Source organism: Armigeres subalbatus, chromosome 2 (assembly GCF_024139115.2).
Source record: "Armigeres subalbatus isolate Guangzhou_Male chromosome 2, GZ_Asu_2, whole genome shotgun sequence".
NCBI lineage: Eukaryota > Metazoa > Arthropoda > Insecta > Diptera > Culicidae > Armigeres > Armigeres subalbatus.
Genome location: NC_085140.1, coordinates 447,793,185 through 447,811,431, shown reverse-complemented (window position 1 = coordinate 447,811,431; position 18,247 = coordinate 447,793,185). Strand labels below are relative to the sequence as shown.

At 41.4% G+C, this 18,247-nt stretch overlaps 1 protein-coding gene across 1 annotated transcript in view; it reads right to left on the bottom strand.

The window, feature by feature from the left end:
- Window positions 1-16,096, bottom strand: part of LOC134218160 (protein sickie-like) — a 66,906-nt gene extending 50,810 nt beyond the window's left edge. The window contains exon 1 of the mRNA XM_062697056.1: window positions 15,969-16,096. The gene's annotated coding sequence lies outside the window, so the exon portion shown is untranslated. The remainder of the gene's footprint in view (window positions 1-15,968) is intronic.
- Window positions 16,097-18,247: the final 2,151 nt, after the last annotated feature.

The following is an 18,247-nucleotide window of genomic DNA, read 5'->3' as shown; positions in this document are numbered from 1 at the left end:
CGAAACTGACGAAAGAAAAAGACATTTTTTCTCTTCTTTCGGCAATTTTTCACCAAGCGGGCTGTCATGTCGTCGGTCGAGCTCTACGGGTGCACATGCGGCACGTGCTACACTTTCGATTGCCGCCGTAGGTAGGTGCACGTGTGGGTGGGCTGGTGCGGATGTGTGTTTGCGCGTATGTGCGTGTGCGAGCGAGTCACAATGTAAGGAAAAACCTCGTCGAGTGAATGGTACGCGACACAGCAGCGACTGCCGCACACCGGCCGGCCTGGTCGGGTGGGAGTTGGAGCGATATTTTGTTTGTTTTCTGCATTTTGAAAGGATTTAATCGCGTGCCGAAATGGATGTTGTTGTTGTTGGATTCAAGTGGATCAGTTAATCGGCTGGGATTTGTTGAGCTTTGCCCGAGATGGGAAATGAATTTTTATGCTTGTTTGTTGATTCTGAGAAGGAACGAGGCGGTGGTTGGATTGAACGGAAAACGCTACTTTTAAGATAGACGGTTCAGATTGGATCGATTGGAACGTTGAAAGAATTTTTATTAATCGTTTCACTTTCGTAGCGGGGAAACGAGCGGTTAGTTAGTAGACCATGCTGTGGAGGGTTTAATGTTTGCTTATTTTAAACAATTTTGTAACAAAAACGGTCCCTGATAAACTGTATTTACTTTTGAAGATTGAAATGCGCTTGGTTACAAGTATACTTGTTCGTAATCTTCTTCTTTTGGGACATTCCCGCTTCGCTGCTTAGTGTTCATTGAGCACTTCCACAGTTATTAACTGCGAGGTTTCCAAGCCAAGTTTCCATTTTTGCATTCGTATATCATGAGGCTAACACGATGATACTTTTATGCCCAGGGAAGTCGAGACAATTCCCAAGTCGAAAATTACCTAGACCGGCACCGGGAGTCGAACCCAGCCACCCTCAACACGGTCTTGCTTTATAGTCGTGCATCTTACCGCCAGGCTAAGGAGAGCCCCAACTTGTTCGTAATATTCTTCTTAATCTTTTTGAACTGTTGTTGATTTTATGCTTATTTCTTATTATTTATTCATTCTTCATTCCAATTAGGAAGTGGCCTGCTTTCAACTTCCTATTACCATTTCGATAGTTTCTAATTGGAAGATGTTGCATAATTTGTATCTTGTGTGACAAGTAAATACAATGGAAATACTTTGTTTTTACTTGATTATATAGCATTTCAGTCGAAGGCTGGCTCGTTTCTTATGAGAACACTGATTGCGCAATGAATGTATTACCCCCGAAAATATCTTACACCGGACAGATAATTAAATTTGTCGTGGGCCGAATCGAAGAATATTTAGAAAAAAATTTAGAAATTTGGAAAAAAATCTCGTGGAATGTCTGAATTATTTTTAGTTAGACAACCTGTTATATAACATGAACATATCATTAGTTACATAACAACTTAACTTCATAATTGACTGTTGACAACTTTCATTACTCCTTCGATTCTTCCCAATATCTTATGGGCCCGAGTTCCACAGTTCAGTAGAGGTCTTGGATTCCACAGCTGGAGCTTCCAGGTGCGCGCGTTCCTGGACGCAAATGGAGTCGTTCATAAGTTGTAGGAATATACTCCTGCGGAGGCAGTGGAAAAGATCAAACTCGATGCTGCAGACAGAATCATTTTTGATCGGTTTCCTGGCCGATAATTTTTTTTTAGATTATTCGTTCATAGATTTTATGTTCATCATGTCTTGGATCACTTGGCCATTTTAGCGTGCAAAGTAAGAGCTTCTTTAATGGAGATCTAATTCGGCAGTTGAAATTAGCTGGGGCGGCGACTTGATCATAACAGTTGTTTGGAATAAAGAAGGGCCGTTTGCTCGAAAGTTTTTTAGCCGAAAACCATTTCATTGCAGGCCACTATGCCGGAAGTCATTTGCAGACCGGGTCATATGACGAAAATATTGTTTGACCGAAATGGTGAACTGGTAGAAAGGGTTATTCGGCCTGAAACGTCATTTGACCGAAGACTGGCCTAGCAGCTAACATTACATTGGCGAAAATGTCGTTTGGACGAAAACGTCTTTGGGTTGAAATGGTAATTTGGTGAAAGCTGTTTGGCCGAAAATATTTAGTGAAAATGAAAAATGGGATTTAAGAAATGGGAAGTGATACGTGAGAAATCTCATTTCTCACTTCCTATTTCTCACTTCTCATTTGTCAAGCCCCCAATGTTGAATTGCGTGCGGAGCTTAAGAAATGATAAGTTGAACGTCTAACTTCTCATTTCTCATTTCTCACTATTACCTCTCAAGACCATTTTGGCCAAACGGAATTTTCGATTAAATTACCAGTTCGGATGTATGTCCCTTTCGGGTAACGCTCAATTCGGCCAAATGGGATTCGGCTAGCTGATTTTCTGCCAAATCGCATTTGGCCAACTGACTTTCGGCAAACGATCCTACCCTGTTTGGAATCTTTCCGGAAGCTTGAGAGAGAGAAATATATTGCCAATGCTTTTCTCATCAAACTTTTCTTCAATATTTTCACTGATTAACCATGCCGGTCGTAGCTGAAGAAAAATTCAAATTTTTCTTGAACTATTACGAATCAAATAGCGGTAAAACCCACAAAACACGCACACACTTAACCGTTATTGACTCTTGTAGGCAAACTGCGGGGGGAGATGAGGGGATATATTGAAAAGAATAGCGAACTTTTCTGATTTCCTTCAGTATTTTGGATTCGCACTCACGCCAATAATCTTTTTCTACAATTATTAGGAGTTTGTCAAATTTTGTCCGTCGTCTGGGGTCTTTTTTATGAACCGTTGATCACGGCTATTGAAAACCTTGGCTATGACGACTTAAATCTGGGAAACGTTAGGAAACGGCTTTTGCAAGTCAAGTCAAGTCAAGCAACAAGATCAGCATCAAGATATAAAGCAGGAGTCAACAACGTTTGCCGGTGAAAAGGGAAAATCCAAAACGCAACAACTTAGTGGAAATTGTCACAAATGTGGTCGAAAGGACACATGAGGTAGGAATGTCTATAGAACAGCAACGGCCAATGTTGTGGCAGGTGGCATGTTTCTCGGTGAGCTGTTGTTGGATTCTAGTGATACTTTTGTAGGTTATCATCTTTCATTCATCACTGATTGATTTATTCTGATCACAAAGCAGAAATGACGGGATTCTACAATTTGGGACGAGGTTACATTCTTCAAGTCTCAAGTTCAACGAGAAAAATTGATCTGCATGAATCTTTTAGCCCTGCATTCATTCAGTTTAGTACCCCCTACTCAATTGTAGTTTTTAGAGATGAAGTCCACAGAAAAAAAAAAACTTTGTTTCTTAATAAAAATGTCGTTTGTAATAGAAAGACGAAAGATTGTAATCCACTATGAGCTATGATCGGAATCCCAAAAGATTGAGATGACAAGAAATAGTGCAAGACTACAATCTGAGCTCAAGTTTCGAAACACGAAAAATCGGGATTGCTATCGGAAACTTAGTAGAGTGAATAGTTGATGGTCTGAATGACAATTCCGATACTCGAAAGCGCTGTTGCTTAGAAGCTGTTAATGAAAGATGGCAGAGACGTCCATGTAGAGAAAGCCCAATTGAATGAAGTTGATCTTTGCAGTAGGAATTGATCATTAAACTTATTTTCTGTAGGTTAACATTCTATCGAGCGTGCTGTATTTTGTACAGTACAACATCATTCGCAGTACACAGCTCGAGCGAGTCTGCATGAGCATTCAAGGACCGCACGCGTACTGAACGATTAATTAAATTATGCCGCCGTTTGGGGCTGTCATGTCACTCATGTCCTTCGAAGTGGCAAAAAAAATCAGAAATGCAAGAGCTGCAAACAAGCGAGACATTTTTCACTAGATGCTGTTTAATGCGGAAGAAAAAGACTGAAGGAAAAGTGGAACGAAACAGATACAAGCGAATCGTTCAAGTAAAAGGCTCGTCTGCAAAGAAAAAAGAACTATAGTAATGAATCTGATGTATTCAATTTGTTCCATCTTGGATTGAAGCGATCGGTCAACGTTAAAGTGGGAGGTGTTCGAAAAGGAAAATCGAATATTTTTAAGGCATACGGCTCAACCATTCCACTAATCACCCTCGAAGAAGTAGAGAAGGGTGTAATTTAATGTTTAGAAATACTGCAACAATATAAAAAGACTTCACTATTCCATTTACTTCCACTATAATACTTGGCTATAAATGCCCATTATTCTCCAAAAAGATCGTAGTCAAGTTAGGTTTGATCAAGTATCTCAATATTGTCGAGAAAAACTGTTTCCCACGAATTGAATTATTTAACTAGTTTGGTATTTTAAAACATATCTTAAAACAATTCATTACACATTAAAAACAGAAGATATATTAACATAAGCAAAGCATTGTGTATCGTTCTTCAGTAATCCAGGCTATCAGGTCAGAGGCATCAGACACATTACTTCTTTCTTTGAAAAGCTAACAATGAAATAAATATTTAAAAAATTATGGAACTTAACGACCAGGATATAATGAGGCGTGTGAACGAAGCATCTGAGAGGGTTTCACCAATGCTCGTGAGCGGGAAAAAATGTTCGAAAATAGTTTACAGCTACATATTCAAGCTCTTCACATGTTGGGTGTTATGGTGAAGTAAGAAACAGTCGACGGTAGCAACATCATCCAGTGGAGCAGAGCTCGCGGTTTTAGGCATGGCTATTATCGAAGCAATTTAACTCTTAGGAGCTCTAGGAAATGTTCAAGAAACCATTTTTGAAGTCAACATATAGCCCATACATGGCCAAAAAAAGTAGAGATAAAACGAACCAAAGACATTAACGTCGAGCCATTTTGTTTTTCCTTATGTGGCGTCCGGATCACTGAAGATGGAGAACATCAGATCCCAGAACCAGTTGGCGGACATGTTCACAAGGTGGTTGGAAATCCCTCGTTCCAGATCTGTACGAGTTGAACTAGGATTTGGCAGGAATTATCATTTGAGCAGTAGGGCAGCAGGGACTATGTCCAAGGGCTTGACGATCCCTCCCCAGGCCATCTGCGAGTTGTGGGGCTTGCCTAGGATGTGGTGGGGTTTGACAGTGGGCCCTGTTAAACCTCTATAAAAAGCTGCATGTATCCGCAAGTAGGCCCCACCAAAGCGACCGTGTGCCGCTCAAAGCGCACAAGCCCAAGTCCTGGTGTTAGGTGGGACGCTAAACAGCCCTGACACGACGGCCCTCCGACGAGACAGGAGGTTTGCGCTGGCCCAATAAGCCGCCTAGAAAACCAATCATTACGAACAATATAAGAGATAATGCGACTCGATATAATCGGCAAAGACCTAGGCGACGAATACAGGATCACGATTGGAAGCTTGGAACATGGAATTGCAAGTCGCTAGGTTTCGCAGGTTGCGACAGGATGATCTACGATGAATTACATCCCCGCAACTTCGATGTCGTAGCGCTGCAGGAAATCTGCTGGACAGGACAGAAAGTGTGGAAAAGCGGGCATCGAGCGGCTACCTTCTACCAAAGCTGTGGCACCACCAACGAGCTGGGAACCGGCTTCATAGTGCTGGGAAAGATGCGCCAACGCGTGATTGGGTGGCAGCCAATCAACGCAAGGATGTGCAAGCTGAGGATTAAAGGCCGTTTCTTCAACTATAGCATCATCAACGTGCACTGCCCACACGAAGGGAGACCCGACGACGAGAAAGAAGCGTTCTACGCACAGCTGAAGCAGACATACGATAGATGCCCACTGCGGGACGTTAAAATCGTCATCGGTGACATGAACGCACAGGTAGGAAGGGAGGAAATGTATAGACCGGTCATCGGATCGGATAGTCTGCCCACCGTATCGAATGACAACGGCCAACGATGCATAAACTTCGCTGCCTCCCGCGGAATGGTAGTCCGAAGCACCTTCTTTCCCCGCAAAAATATCCACAAGGCCACATGGAGATCACCTAACCAAGAAACGGAAAACCAAATCGACCACGTTCTAATCGACGGTAAATTCTTCTCCGACATCACGAACGTCCGCACTTACCGCAGTGCGAATATTGAATCCGACCACTACCTCGTTGCAGTATGCCTGCGCTCAAAACTCTCGACGGTGTACAACACGCGTCGAAGTCGGACGCCGCGGCTTAACATTGGGCGGCTACAAGACGGTAGACTAGCCCAAGAATACGCGCAGCAGCTGGAAGTGGCACTTCCAACGGAAGAGCAGCTAGGCGCAGCATCTCTTGAAAGATGGCTGGAGAGATATTCGATCCGCCATTGGTAGCACCGCAACCGCTGCACTTGGCACGGTGCCCCCGGATCAGAGAAACGACTGGTATGACGGCGAATGTGAGCAGTTAGTGGAAGAGAAGAATGCAGCATGGGCGAGATTGCTGCAACACCGCACGAGGGCGAACGAGGCACGATATAAACAGGCGCGGAACAGACAAAACTCGATTTTCCGGAGGAAAAAGCGCCAGCAGGAAGATCGAGACCGTGAAGAAACGGAGCAACTGTACCGCGCTAATAACACACGAAAGTTCTATGAGAAGTTGAACCGTTCACGTAAGGGCCACGTGCCACAGCCCGATATGTGTAAGGACATAAACGGGAACCTTCTTACGAACGAGCGTGAGGTGATCCAAAGGTGGCAGCAGCACTACGAAGAACACCTGAATGGCGATGTGGCAGACGAAGATGGCGGTATGGTGATGGACCTGGGAGAACGCGCGCAGGACATAATTCTACTGGCTCCGGATCTCCAGGAAATCCAGGAGGAGATTGGCCGGCTCAAGAACAACAAAGCCCCTGGGGTTGACCAACTACCAGGAGAGCTTATTTAAACACGGTGGTGAGGCACTGGCTAGAGCGCTGCACTGGGTCATTACCAAGATTTGGGAGGAGGAAGTTTTGCCGCAGGAGTGGATGGAAGGTGTCGTGTGTCCCATCTACAAAAGGGCGATAAGCTGGATTGTAGCAACTACCGCGCAATCACATTGCTGAACGCCGCCTCACAAGATACTCTCCCAAATTTTATGCCGTCGACTAGCACCAACTGCAAGGAGTTCGTGGGCAGTACCAGACGGGTTTTATGGGCGAACGCTCCACCACGGACCAGGTGCTATTGCCAGGTACTGCAGAAATGCCGCGAATACAACATCATCTATTCATCGACTTCAAAGCCGCATATGATACAATCGATCGAGACCAGCTATGGCAGCTAATGCACGAACACGGTTTTCCGGATAAACTGACTCGGTTGATCAAAGTGACGATGGATCGGGTGATGTGCGTAGTTCGAGTTCAGGGCATCTCGAGTCCTTCGAAACCCGCAGAGGGTTACGGCAAGGTGATGGTCTTTCGTGTTTGCTATTCAACATCGCTTTGGAAGGTGTAATACGAAGAGAGGATTAACACGAGTGGTACAATTTCAATAAGTCCGTCCAGCTATTTGGTTTCGCGACGACATAGAATTATGGCACGAACTTTGAGAAGATGGAGAGCACATCAGACTGAAGAGGAAGCGCGGATCGGACTAGTACAACACGTCGAAGACGAAGTACATGATAGGAAGAGGTTCAAGAGAAGACAGTGAGCCACCCACGCGAGTTGCATCGGTGACGAAATCGAGGTGGTAGAAGAATTTGTGTACGGGCTCACTGGTGACTGCCGAAAATGACACCAGCAGAGAAATGGAGACGCATAGTGGCTGGAAATCGTACGTACTTTGGACTCCGCACTCGATCGAATAGAGTTCGCCGCCGTACCAAACTGACAATCTACAAAACGCTATAGACCGTAGTCCTCTACGGACACGAGACTGGAAATGCTCGGAGGACCAAGCACTTGAGCTTCGAAAGGAAAGTGCTGTGTTCCATCTATTGTGTGGATGGCGGACGGTCGTGAGGAGGCGAATGAACCACGAGTTGCATCAGTGTTGGGAGAACATCATCGTTCACACCGCGAAAATCGGACGACTGCGATGGGCCGGGCACTGAGCAGAATGTCGGACAGTAACCGGTGAAATGGTTCTCGACAACGATCCGACGGGCACAAGAAGGCGAGGTGCGCACGGGCAAGGTGGATCGATCAGGTGGAAGATGACTTGCGGACCTCGTACGTGCGTGGTTGGCGACGTGTAGCCATGAACCGAGCCGAATGGAAGACTCTTATACCGACAGGCCACTTGGCCTTAGTCTGAATAAATAAAATAATAAATATTTATGAGCAAAAATGTTACTCGGACGAGCAGATCATAGCGCACATTAGGCTGAATAGGTCATTTGGTCAAAAATATTTTTGGTAGCGTCATTTGACCAAAAATGTCCGAATGAGTCATACGGCTGAAAATGTCATTTGGTCAAACAGGTTGTATGGCCGAAATTGTCATTTTCCGAACGTATCATACAGCTGTGAATGCCTTTTGATGAACAGGTCATATGGCCAAAAACTTCTAACATCTTGCATCCTATCGACCATTTTTCATTTCTCAAAAAAAAAGTCTTGTTTCTTACTTCTCACTTTTCACATCTCATTTCACCCCACTCACATATATTCACTTTACTCTCATATAACTTTTCACTGCTTGAAGTGAGAAATGAAGAAAAGTTAATGTGAGAAGAAGTTGAATTTTTCACTTAAAAAAATAGTAGTGAGAAGTGAGGGAAGGTCGTTTAGCCGAAACCATTGTCGAAAGTCATTTGGCCGAAGTATCACGGAAAATCTGTTCTCAGAAATAAGAAAATAATTCATGATTTCATGGATCCGTCGTTTTTATGAAAAATTTCTATGAAAATCACTATGAATATAAATCATGATTTAATGATTTTACGTAACGCAATGGTTGCAACGATTTAAAAAATAAAATTAAAAACAAAGTTCAACAGAAGATTTGAACTCGAGACACTGAATGAGAGACCGGTGGGCTACCTCTCAACCGTTCTTACTTCTTGGAAAGGAGTGTTCGAAGTATTACCGGTTATGCATTTTGTCAACTGATGAGTATTATGTAACATGAATAATGTTTGAAATCATGATAACATGTTTCATGTAAGATGAATACATAGGTGTTTCAATCTGCTAAATTAATGGCCGAGAAGAAGACGGGTTGAAAATTATTTAGAAACATAAACAAACTGCCTGGTCCATACTAAAATTCAAGATGACTGAATCGTGAATTTGGCAAATTGGTTAACTATATCTGTGTATACATCTTGGTTTCATGAACTGACCTGATTAATGATTTCATGATTATTTATTCATGAGAGACGTCCAACTTCTCTTTCTTACTAATCATTTTTCACTTCACACTTCTGAATGTGAAAAATAAGGGTGCGAAGTGAGACGTCACACTTCTCATTCCTCATATCTCACTAATCCCTTCTCACTGTGTAAAGTGGGAAGAGCGAAGAAAGAAGAGAGTTGTCCTTCTTTGCAGTGACAAGTGAGAAATGATGATTGAAAGGTGAGAAGTGAGACGTCAAATGACCTATTCGGCTGAATGACCCATTCGTCCAAATAACCTATTCGGCCAAATGACCTATTTGGCCGAATGACCTATTCGTCAACTGACCTGTTTGACCAAATGACCCATTCAGCCAAATGACCAATTCGCCAAATGACCAATCGGCCAAATGACCTATTCGCAAATGAAACATTCGACCGAATGATCTATTCGGCCAAATGACATGTTTAGTCAAATGACCTATTCGGCCATATGAATTTCGGCCTAATGGTCTGTTCGACCAAATGGTATATTCGGCCAAACAACTTTCTGCCTAGGGGCCTTCGGCCAAGCGGCATTCGGCCGAATGGTTTTTGGCCGAACCGCCTTCCCCTTCAATCCACATTCAATCGTGCTTTCTACATCTTGAAAACCTCTCTATTTCGATATTGCTCTATCTCGATGATTTCGTCATATCTAGAGACTAGCATTTGAAAAGAGCGTAACAGGCAAAATTTATTTTGCTTGTCTAGATATTATGTTCAGGATTCGTTCTCCCTATGTCGATACAGGGCGGACTCGATTATCCGAGGTGTTGAAAAAAATTCACTCGGATAATCAAACCCCACTAATATAATATAATATCGATAATCGAGCCACCTTTTTTGTTGCTGAAAATATAATTTTGCTCAAATAATCTTCATTCCAGTAAAATAAAAACTTAGAAAATATCCGTTGGTTCGTGCATGGGTTCTGACGCTTTGACCACCGTTAGAGATGTACGCCGATCCGCAAATCGTCGGCGGCAGCGTTTGTCATAATTTGGTTTTTCGGCGTCAGCGAAAATATTTAGCTACCGGCGTGTGAAGCACCGTGGCGATTTTTATTGCGTTTGTTACCTAAAGATTTTTCAAGAAGTTTTAAGACATTAACAGGAGAGTTTTTTAATTCTTGCAGGAAAAATCTAATCTCTAGAAATTATTTCAAGCTTTTGATTTTTTCCAAAAGCAGATTTTATAGAATTTCCACATTGAAATTGGTATTTGTAATGGAATTTATTTTAATTTTCAGGAAATAGTTTGAAATTTTTTCAATTTCCACAGAAAATGACTGCTGAACAAGTAATACGGCCAAAAATGTCGACCAGAGACGAAAGTGATTCGGTGAAATCCTTTTTTCAAATGCCACTTGATCAAATAACATGTTAAGGCAATAGTTATCTAACCAACTTCCATTAGGGAAACGCTTATAAGGTCGCAAACGGTTTGGCCGAAAAAGCCATTTGCTGAATGCGACATACAGGCTAAGTGGTCCTACAAACCAAGAACTGATAATTTGGCTGACAAAGTTGTTTTCCCAAACAGATCATTTGTCCGCGTTTGGCCGAAAATGCCGTTAGGCTGAACGGACCAAAAGTTATTAGTACGCTATCGTCATATGGACAGAAATATGTATAACCTCATTCGGCTAAATAGCCCTTTCTGCTAAATGAGTATTTCGACAAACGATATTTTTGAGTCAGATGAACTATCCGGCCAAACGAATTTTTCGGCAATATGAGCAGTTCGGCCAACCAACTTTTCGACCTTATAACCATTTCGGTCAAATAACGTTTTCGCCAGATGGCCTTTGCAAACGACCATTTCGAAAAAACGCTTTGTGCTAAAAGACCTATTACACCAGACTACTTTTCGGTAAATAACCGGTTCTGCCAAACGACATTATTGGACATATGGCTATCTCCTAAATGATTTTCGATCAGACGAGTTTTGATCTTTTATTTGTTCGGCGACATACGTCCGACGAGCTTTGGGCTTTAGGCCTTCAACAAAACCTACTCTCTCTAAAATTTTGACTTCAAAGTGAAACTCTGGGTTTAATGGAAATCCTTGAATTTCACGAAATTATCTATAAATTCGACGGTAAGCTTTTCCAAATTTTAACGCTAATTTTCTCAGGGTTTGAACTGCAGTACCTTCGGCATTTCGAAAGGAATTCTTAAGATTTCGACGAAAAATTCTTCGGAATTTCCAATGAAAGTTCATCTTAGTATTTATGAAACCTTTATTGAAATTTCAACGGACAAATTGGGTATTTTCAAAAGAAATCTTCTGAGTTTCATTTTGTTTTGAAATATAAATATATATATTCTGAGTACATATTTGATGTTGTGGCCTAAACATATGTTTCTATGACCCTCCGGAAGATCCGGAACATCCGGAAAATGCTAAATTATTGAATACCATTGCAAAGCACCATTTGTGAGATATTTTTTCAAGTTTGTTTATTTGGTAGGCTCAGGCGTGTATAACACTTTACGGAGCCACGTTTCGTTATGTACAATCGACATAATCTTATTATTAAATTAGTAAGAGAGGAAATGAGCCAACATACTCGTAGTGACTCGAGGTTAGGTTTACAATGTTTAATGGATGGAGATTAGGATTCGGGAATCAGGGAATCAAGTATTTGCGATGATATTATTAGAATGGAAATATTCAAACTAAGGCCAGTGTGGTCTCTGTAGGAACTTTTGGAAAATCCGGATCTTCCATTTCATCGTGAGGACAAGCACAACTTTTCTTACTATGATATGAGTATGGAGCTGGTGTTGTAATTCTACATGGCCCACCTGTGGTGGTTATATTTTCTCATATAATTCCGGAGGAGCATTTGCTAGCTAGAGCCCCATCAACGCCGTACTCAGAATGAACTTACAAATGTTTCTAAAATAATCGGTGCTTTGAAATGAAGTTCGTGAATTTCCATCCTTATGAATGCTTGATTTTGGATCCTTAGAAAGCGAGAAAGGCACATCATCACTAGATGGATTAATCTGGATTTTGATATAAGTCTGGCACATTGGATACGTTACGGCGAGTTTGCCTTGATTTTGTGTTTTGTTGTGCTAAACACGACTAATATTTTCATGTATGATAGGTAAGTATATGACTCTGGATAAACGAGCCCCGGATAATCGAGTCCTTTATTTTTAAATTCAGGACGCTACACCTTATCTTGACATTATTAACGCTTAGTTTCTTCCATTTCGAACTCTCCTCATTTGATGGGCTCTTTAGCCAAACGCCATTTTGACCTTTGAGGTATTCAGTCTGTGCGATTTCTGGTCGAAAATGGTGATCCTGTCTTTTTATTCGGCTAGATCGACTTCCTGAAACGGGTTATTTGGCTGCGCATTCAGCCAAACGGAAAGTAGTACGAACTCGTCCTTTGACAGATGACAAATTAAAGTCTATTGATGATACATCAAAGGTAAAAACAACTATCCATTGAATCATCACTGAATATCAAAGTCAAACTTGAAATTTATTCACTACTTATTCAGCGTGACACAAACATTAGTCCGGAAATTTGCTAAAAGACGCCCATTTTACTTACTCTGAACCGAAGTAGATCCTTTATCCACAAAACGGCAAAACAATCTTTCCTATATCAAACATGCCTTTATCATCTGTCTCCCTTTTCACACACTCAGTACGAACCGTGCTCCATTACGCTCGAGGAATAAAACACATCGCTGAATAATATATAGAAAGTCTGCCCGTGAAATGTGTCAAATTTATAGCTCCGGAAATATGGTGGTGGATAACCTTTTAGCGGAAGCCTTCAGTCCATTTTGGTCCCACTCCAATGGCAATGGTTGCTCTCAAATGCAACTAGAACAAGCTCCCGGATAAAAGGGGAGAATCAGTGCGTCGTGTATCGATCCTAAATCCGAAACCACGTGTCAAACACCGAGGGTGTCACACTTCTCGCAAGGGAACGAGCAAACTGTGCAATATCTTTGAATGGATATCCGAAGAGATAAGAACCTCTAAGTCGTTAGTGGATGCGGTTGAGAATGTAATTAGATACGCTCATTTGCCGCAATTACGCTCTTGGATGAGTCGGATTTACGATGTGGTTTGAAAGGGTTAATCCCAGAATCCGAAATACACATTGTGTTAATGTGTCATTATGACAAAAAGTGAGCGACCATCATGTCCAACTGCATGTCGCTAATTAACCGTTAAACCTAAGTCCACGTCAAAAGCTAAAAGGCTGATTAGCCATGGCTTAACGCCGAAGTTGAACGCTTTCGGTTTGGTTCGTTTGCCAAAATTTCTCATGAGATCTACTCTTGCATCATTCGTCCCGTTACCAAATTTGGAAGTGACCGCACGCATCTCTCCTCACATATGTCAACCTGATGTTGCGATATGCGAACTGCCGCACGAATAATAATAATTTGGAAATTAAGAAAACGCAGCTCGCGACCGGCATGATTTATCCATTTGTCAACTCTCATCGAGCGTCGGTCACTTTCCATTCGCGTGTCACATTATTCATTTGGAAAGATTAATTGATTGGAAGAATGTTGGTTGTTTTGGGCTGTCGCCGTTGCCGATGTTGTCTTTGTGGTGGAGGAAGAAAGCGAGGCATCAGCCGTTTTGCAGAAGTTGGCAGTTGGGGGTAGTTAAATTGATAAATTGGGCCGATTTGAATGATATTTTGGTCTTGTTGCGATGTTACCATTGATTTGGTTTGTTTTATTTTTACGCCTATAGTGTTTCGTCTTCCACTACACTTGATTCACTATCAGTAAATGTTGGACAGTGTTGTTCGTTCGATTGAATTATTATTCAAAGGAAGAAACATTAAGAAGATTGACTGGCTGATTTAAAAACTACTGATATATGCTACTGGGTTTGAGTTATGTATTCTACATAGTGTTCTTCCATTTGCATTCATCAAAAAACAATCTAATAATTACTTGCCATAAGACGACGAGTGCGTACTATCCCATTTAATTCCACCACTTGATTTTAATTTAATAATGGAACATCCAACTGAGATTTTTTTGAATTTTTTGGTGAATACGATTGAAGTTTTTTGTAAGTCTTTGCTAAGCATCGAATAGTTGAGATTCAAAATCACCTTAAAGTTAGCTTTTACTACATTAAATCATTCAAATTGAGATTAAATTTTAGAGTTGAATTCCTTGTGCTAACCTTCTCTGTAACATAATTGCTGCATATATTCGGATACCTTATGCTGAACAACCCATCATCACAATTTGTTGCAGAATGGAGCAGTTCAGTCTGTTCAAACTCCACCCCAATGTGATCCCATTTACCTATCGTATGCACTCCTCTCCATCCCGGTGGATATTTCCAATTTCTGAAAAGCATCATGTTCATAATAATGCGAAACACGAGCAAGAACTCTCTTTGCAAGAAAACTGCTAGCTGATCCCCGCTCAGTACGTTTACCGAGTCAGCAGAAAGTCGACGACGACGACGACGAGATGGCATCTCCCAGTTTTCGATAATTTATGGACTTTTTCGACCTCCCCCACCATCGCTATTTAGGCGGGCGCGAAGGATTATTGCCGGTGTCGGGCTCGGCAAATGCACGGGTTCGTTCGACCGGTTATACAGTGATTGTCCGTTTCAGGAAACACGTAAATCAAATCTCTAGTACATATTCTGATTATTTACTAAATTAAAAATTGTTTTACTAAGATACAATTCTGCTCGGACGTTTCGATGAAAAAAAAATACAACCAAATAAGACAGTAATAATATATTTTTTATAAGTATTGTGTTAAATCATTTTTATTCCTTATTCTCTGATGACGTCAATTATCAATCATAGTTAAAGATCGTCGAGATTCGAGATTAAACTTACGAATATTACCAATATTTAATAAATATAGCATGGGAATGTGTTAGGCTCATTGTAGACTCTTTTACGTTGACATTGTAATAGATTTAACTGTTTGAGATACAAAGTCATCATTAGATTAACATTTTGTTTTTAATATTATTTACATTGGAAAAGTGTGGAGACTTTCCGTTGTAATAAATAAAATTGAATAGCACTCAAAGATAATTATTGCATCGATTTGTCGACCTTTATCAAAATCTGAGCGAGAATTGTTTCCAGACGAACGACGTGGTCCTGAAATTGGAATGCCACTGTACGATGTGCACTCAGTACCAAACCACCATGCGGCTGACTTTGCATACTGTTATGACTACTAATAGTAAACTTGGGCTCGTTTGTTGATCTTTACTCTCGTGGGAAGTCAATCGTCGCGCCAGCAGTAAACAGCCAACAACCTTTCTGGAGGAGCCTCAAGCTCAACAGCAGAAGCAATTGACAGATCAAAGGAACATGTTTACATTTCAAATCTCTTCCACCGCCGTCGCCATATCCCCACCATGTGGTCAATGTGTAAACACAAACGACGCTCACTCGTTCGTCACTGGAAAGACACATTTGCATCTACCTCTTAGTCGCCATTCTCCGAGGTGCATGCCTGTGATTAACTCAAATAACATCCAACAACAATTTGCCCATCTCGTCAGAGCTTTACAGCAAAACTAATCCACCTTTGCCGGTCGTCCTGGAAAGGGCTCGCTGACACACATTCTGATCCACACTTGCACCGACCGGCACCCTCGCCCATGCGGCCATTAGTAATAGCCACTGTGCTTCACTTGGTTGCGGTGTTTCTGCCGCATAAATCACCTCCGCAGGACGACGAGACGTGCGTTAAAGCCTTTATCCACCGGCCGGGCGACCGACCCGACTAGCCGTCCATGCACAAATACGAAAGCTGCGATTTATAGCGGTTCGCGTTAATTTCCTTCATCCTTCGACCCGCGAATGCTTCTGTCTCCCCACCACCTGGACTTACATTGGCTTCTACAGCGCGCCTTGTTTTGAATTCAACTTCTTTGTTTGAACTTTTAATCAATTTCACTGATCCGCAACTATCACATTCGCGGTGAATCCGCGCACTTTGCCTCGTCGCGACGACTTATAGACTAAAAACGCTGAGATTCAATAGCCCAATAGTGACCAGAATAGCACCATATGGCTTCAACCGTTTCGATCCTTCAAACACACTACTTCGGTCCCCTCATCAAACGCCGACGATGACGACAACAACAATGCTTTTCCTGCTCCTCGATTGCGAGGATTAGGAAGTACCCACGCGCGCGACCTCTCAGTGCAACAACAACGCGTCAAGCGCAAACACAACGGGGTGTCTCTGGACTGAAGAGCGACAACCAACCATGAACGCGATGACGTACCGAATAAACTAACCGGCAAGCCGTTCCGCGAATGGAAGCAGACATGCTGCTTCACTGCGTGCTGTTGCGCGTTTCATCGCATCCGCCAGCATAGGGTTCGCGATGGGCTTCCACCTCGACGCTAGAACATGGCGTTGCAGCAACATTAAATGGATGGTACTCACTGCTGCCGCCGAGTGACTTGATGTTACCACCGACGAACGAAAAGCAGCGTGCGACAACCGAATATGTTGAGTGTAAAAGGAACTTCGTCACGAAGTTGTTGGGGTGATTGAGTTGCCTTTGCAACATCTCCAAGAAGTGAAGGTACATGATGCGGTGGTTATGCAATAATTATAATGGTGCTTATTCAAAGGACGTATGTGAAACAAGGATTTGTGTCCGATCGTTGCTTCCGCAAACCACACCACTAACAGGTGCCGAAGGCCCCATCTGTCTATGGTGATGGTTTGCGTGAGGGCAACGAGAGACAAATCCCGAATCTTTGTTTACAAATCACATACTCACTGATAAGTACCAGAATCTATATAAATTAAAATTCCTGTCAATTTACTCCTTACTTTTTTTCTATTAATGTTTTGTAGTGGAAGTGATTTGGTACACATAGCGATTTTAGATACTATTTGTTTCTAATACGTAACAATTTCTCAAAATACTATGAGATCTCAAAATCTCTAGAATGTTAACAATAAAACTCAAAATTAAAAAAAACCGCAAATTGTTGAGATTTGAGCAAAAATTAAAGATGTATACATCCACGACTAAAATAATTTCAATTTTATCCTTATTTTAATAAAACTTTCACCAAAACTTCGAAAACTAAATCTAAATATTATGCTCAGAAAATTTGCGACACTTTCTTATATGCTTAACTTTTGAATGATAAAAAACTAGATTAAAGTGTATTGTTTTAAGTTTGAAAACTTGACAAAATTTGTCACAATTTGTCAAGTGAGCATCGAAATGACTTCAAGGAACAAGTGCTTTGACAAACCTAGGAAGAGGGATAATCTCATCAAGTGCAAACCAAACTATTCAAGGAAGCCGGACTTCATGTAATCGCTAACCGAACCGATAAACAGGACGCGGTGTGCCAGGAAGCTGTTCCGCAAGTGGTTGTGGTACAGTCCGAAATGCATCATAATAGACGACAGAAACTTATGTAGGGAACAGGTGGTAAAATTAACACGTTAAGGACTTGCGGTTGAATTCAATCATAAAACGAGGATAATTTGCAATTTTTACCACTTGGTTCAGCAATTAACTAATATTCTTATTGCACTGAACATTGCATTGCTAAAAAACATTGTTTTATATAGTTTTCATCGAAATAAAAACATCGAAATTTCGTATGTACAAAAATAGTGCGAGTAAAATGAACACTGCCTGGTGGTAAAATGAACATCGCTTCTAAAACTCTACGTCTGTATATATAACTAGTTAGAGTATGAAGTGCCTTTTGAAAACCTGGTATAACTTTTGAAAAGCTCTTAATTATCAATATAATAAAAATAGAGAAAAAATTTGAATTATCAGTTATTTTTAAATTAAATTTACATATTCAAAGTTTTATCTTTTGATATGGTTTGTTCTTGAACTTCCGCTTCACAATTGCACAACTTTTATCATAAATTTGTAAAGTTTGATACAAGTGTTCATTTACGCCCATACGTACCTTGTGATAAATAACTCTTCCTCTAACTATACAAA